Source organism: Mixophyes fleayi, chromosome 2 (genome assembly GCF_038048845.1).
Source record: "Mixophyes fleayi isolate aMixFle1 chromosome 2, aMixFle1.hap1, whole genome shotgun sequence".
NCBI lineage: Eukaryota > Metazoa > Chordata > Amphibia > Anura > Limnodynastidae > Mixophyes > Mixophyes fleayi.
Window position 1 is genome coordinate 114,474,849 of NC_134403.1, and position 5,132 is coordinate 114,479,980.

Consider the following 5,132-nt stretch of genomic DNA (forward strand, 5'->3'; position numbering starts at 1 on the left):
ATTCAACCCCTAATTGAACAGATCATGTGGTGTACTATTGATTACAGCAGTTCATATTGTACAGTGTTGTTCTTGGGTTATATCCTACTATTCACAGAGCCTGCACAGCAATATGCATGTGTAATATATATATATATAAGCTCAAATAGGCCGCTCTTGGAGGGCCCATTGCCTCATCAAGCTGGAGATCCAGCCTGGGGGTCATGCCCCACTGCCCCAGCCCATCCCCACCAATACTGAAGCAGTCATTGGCGACAGGCATTTCTGTGCAGCTGCAGGTGGTGTGGTATGAATAGAATTAGGAGACAGTGGAAGGCAGAGACCTGAGAGATGAACCATTCATTCTAGAAATCTAAAGACAGTCTGATAACAGGCTAACAAACATAACTGTCCTATACAATTTATCTCAATTCTGGCTCTGGAAAAGGCTTTTGCTCTTGTGCTGCATGGGTACTTCTGGGGTTATCTACCATATTGAAGTTGCTGTGTAACTGGTATTTTTCTTTGGCATCTTGCTAACAGCTGGACTCAAATACAGGACACGTGTTTCCCACGTTCATAGAAATTGTGGCTGATTTATCTGGAATATTCCAGCTTTTGTTTGTGTCTCAGTTTTTGCTCTTTGAGAGTTTTATTTGCCTATCTGATATTATTTTTCATGTAGTTGCAATGTTTTATATGCTGTAAAAGGTAAACTTAATTAAAAACTGGGCTGTTCCCACTGTTCTGTCCTCACTATAAACTTCCATTCGGCCTGAGTATAATCAGACAGACAGCATAACCACTCCTACTAATAATCCAATCTAGATGTGAAGATTTAAAGAATGGTGTTTATTTAAGTAATAAAGAACATGCGAGATCAAGTGGTAAAACTGTAATAAGTACATAGTACAATGCAATCACAATATGAACAGATATAGTGCTATGCAAACATGAAAACATGGCATAACTGCATAACTTGACAGAAATCTAACCATCAATGTGTGCTAAGGGAAGGAATATACTGCATCTCTGATCTAGCTTGATAGATCTAAGATGGTGACCTCCTGTCATTTACCCAAAGTGCATTGAGAACTAACTACGGAGGCCTGAGTGTTCAGTTAAGCTGACCACTAGATGGAGTTTACATAGAAATAAATGCATATGTAAAAAGACAATGCTAAAGGCACCACACCCACAATGAGGTGAGGTTAGAACCTCATTGATTGCAGGATGAAACAATGAGTGATACATACAGGGCCACCCTCAAGGAAGTCAGGGAATACAGTAGTATGGGGCCTGGTTAGACCAAGGGGCCTGGGTCAAAACGCAACATAATAGGGGGCCCTGATGTTTAAAACAACTCTCTGCTGCTCGTGAGCAGGGCCCACTTGCTGCCCTGATTACCCACACCGCTGCAGAGTCTGGATTCCTAACTGTTCCCAGAAGGGGTGATCGGTACCGTCCCAAGCATGCCACCCGGCTGGTGCCTTTATATCTTACTGGTCAGGCTCAGGCCTGCCAGCATGTTGGATTTTCAAATTAGATTACACAACCAGGCTTCCATAGGCAGGAGCAAACAGTGCATTCCAGGCTGGGGTTTGCCATGAGGCAAGTTCCATGCTGAAAGAAGTTAATGCTAATTGTGTACTTTAAATATTTCCCTAAAAGGCTTGTAAGCAGTGGCGGATCCAGGCGATCCAGCCCCCCCTAACAGAGACTTGCTGCCGACGGCTGCACAGTATGTGCAGGTCCATTCGGCAGTGACAGTGTGCTGCCCGGCTGCTCTGATTGTGTTAAAAACACAATCAGAGCAGCCGGCTGCCATTGCCAATTGTCACTGACGAGGCGGACCTGCACATAATGTGCAGCCGCCGGCAGCCTTGAAGTCAAACAGGGGGTGGGCCTAAATTGCCCCCCCTAAATCGCCCGGGGTAGGATACTTTTCTAGATCCGCCCCTGCTTGTAAGTATGTAGTGACTTTGTATTTTAAACTTGTTTTCCTAGTCCTGAGAACACATGAGTATCTAGGGTTGAAAATTATGATTATTGCAGATTGGTAAAAGAGAGAGACTGTTGATTTCTGGGCAGCTGCTAACTGGAGAAAGTCCAAAACACTAACTGTGTCAAAATCCAAAATATTGTCTCCTAGGCATGCAGTGTTGCATTAGGGAAGAATTGAGATGTACAGGCAATAGCTAATTTACTTTCTCAACCACGTGAGTGATGTGACGTGGCTAGGCATGATAAATGTAATGTTTTATTATAATGTATGTATTATATACTGTGTGATCTGTGTTATATACTGTGACCACTTATTGCTCGGTTTTCAATATTTCATGTACCTATACATTTTCCAAACAGGTACCGAACATTCCAGGATCCATTCAAGAATCCCGTACCAGGTTGTGAAAGTAGCAATAATAGATAGGTGAGAGCAACACCATTTTAATACATAATGTGTCATTTTTAAACGACTCAGCCATGCCCCTTGTTGACCACGCCAACAAAACAGCAGCGACACACATCCCTTTACCGTCTCCTCTATGGAGGGGGTCCCAAAAAAGTTGCTTTGCTAGGGCCCCAAATTCCTCTTAGAGGCCCTTAATGTAAACAGCCCCCCAGTATTGCGGATTGGTATTTGAAGCTGGGAACCAGCTGATTTCACTGCAGCATCAACGCAGCACACAGCTCTGCATTCCAACTTGTCCAGGACCTCTTCAGTATTTCTCTGTCAGATCATATTGAAAAGTAATTGACAGATTGAGTCCTCCAGCAGTATAGGCCAGGGTAGGGGCATGTGGAGAGGGTGACACATTTGTTACAGAGGGGTCAGGTTTTACTGGAGTAAAATAAGGTACATTTTTTAAAGGACTGCAAAATTATCACCAAATTTATAGAAATTACTTATAGATTCAAACAAATTATTTTTGAAAGTTACTTGTGTGTGCTTTCTCTAATAGGGTATTATATGAATGCTCGAAAGAATTGAATTCCCAACGCACTAGGAGATCAAACACTCAGTCTATCTTCACACATATAATATGATTGTCTGGTGACTGAGTTGGTGCACCCTACACATGTATTATTAGTTCATAAATTAACAAGCACAAAGAGGAAAATCATGTAACGTAGGAGCACTCAATGATAATTGAATATTTTTTATTTTACATTTTAATATTTACATTTTTGTTTATCCCCAATTTTTTTTGTTTTTATTTCGCAACTGGTGTCACAGGTACTATATTGGGACTCAATACTATTTTAAATAAAATTAATAAAATGTAAGTTTTAAAATATTCAATTATCATTGAGTGCCCCTACGTTACATGATTTTCCTCTTTGTGCTTGTTAATTTATTATATGAATGTGCAGTAGGACAGAAATTGAAGAAAATCAAGTGTGAAAAAGTGAAATCCCATATTCTTAAAAAACAATAAGAGCACTCACTCCAATTTCAGGACTCACAATCCATAATAATTAACTAAATTGGGTATGGATTTAGAATACTTCAAAGCAAACATCACTTTTATAATAGTATATTGAAAAACTGCATCAAAAATGTAAAATGAAAAACAAATATGGAACAAACTAATATGATCAACAATATTTTAGCTTCAAAATACAATCTTAAGCAGCTTTTTAATTGAAAAACTCCAACTCCCCTTATTAAATTAACCATCTGAGTGAAAAGAGCAGCATAAGGGTCATGGGCGGGAGGAATATCTGAAGCTAAAACGTTGGGAACATTGTCTACTTGTCCTATTCTACAGGGTTGTCTTTAGATGAAAACATGTCTCCTATTGAAATCACTCAATGCTATTAAGATCAGGTACTACCTGGATATTTAAACTTCTCAACATATGTTTATGGTTAAGAGTAATGAACAACGTGCAATATCTTTAAATAAACACTTCAGTAAATAATACTAATAATTGGCCTTGATTTTCCTTTATTGTGCATGCTTGAGAAATACCCACCTTTATGTTTGTGCACATACCCTCTGATATGACCCCTTCCTCATGTATAAAATTGTGCTGAACTAATGAATAATTCCCTTCTTATCAATTAATACTAGCTAGGTAACTTCAATAAGAAAATAAGTGGTGAGTTAGGGAGAAATGCATATTGTACCAGATGAAAGGATTCTGCATGCATATAATCTTACCTATCCTCGGGGACTGGTATACCTGCGCTTGAAGTTTGGTACAGGAGACAGGGTCTGTAAGGTCTGCAGGCCCAGGGCTTACAGGGCCGTAACTAGGGCTGTGCGACAGGGGCAACCGCCCAGGGCGCAACGCTGAAGGGGGCACAATTTAGGAATATTTTAGGTTTATTTGGATAAAATTGAGGGCTAGGGGGGCGGCATTTGTTTTTTTTCGCCCCAAGCGCTAGAATTCTAAAGTTACGGCTCTGAGGGCTTATAAACTTTAATATTTACCGTATATACTCGAGTATAAGCTGAGTTTTTCAACACATTTTTTGTGCTGAAAAAGCCCCCCCTTGGCTTATACTCGAGTGATGCTCCAGGATCACAATGAAAATCACCCACTCCTTGAAAAAGTATCCATTGCTGTTACACATCGCTGTACTTCTATCATGTATCTGACTGTAAGTGTGATTTATTACCTCCTAATAAACCGCGTCGCAGCACTTCACTTTTTACTCTATATCCCCGAGTTTTCACATACCGCGCATGCGCGGCCCAGCAGCGCTCATCGGCAAACAGGCAGCAGGGAGGTCACACGGAACACCAGCGCCCGCCCGACCCCCATCATCAGCAGTCGTCCACGTGCAGACTGGTTCACAGACCACATACAGCCTCTACGGACAACAGTTGGACCTTACACAGCATCCCAAGGCATCCCGCATGATGGTAGCTTAAGTGCATTTACTACCATCTAAAGGTAATTGCACAATATCGCCACACCTGCAAGACTGGAAGTCACATACCTTTTGAACATTAATCCACTTTTGAACACTATTCCACTGTGCACCTATAACGCCTACCTTGCAGACACAAGTACTGCAGATCCATCTGTTTATCGGCACATCTAATTACTATTTCAGTAGCAGTATTACTTGTTTGTTTTCACATACTGTTTACTTGTTTTCACATACTGTTTTACTGTATACCACTGCATTTATCCAGA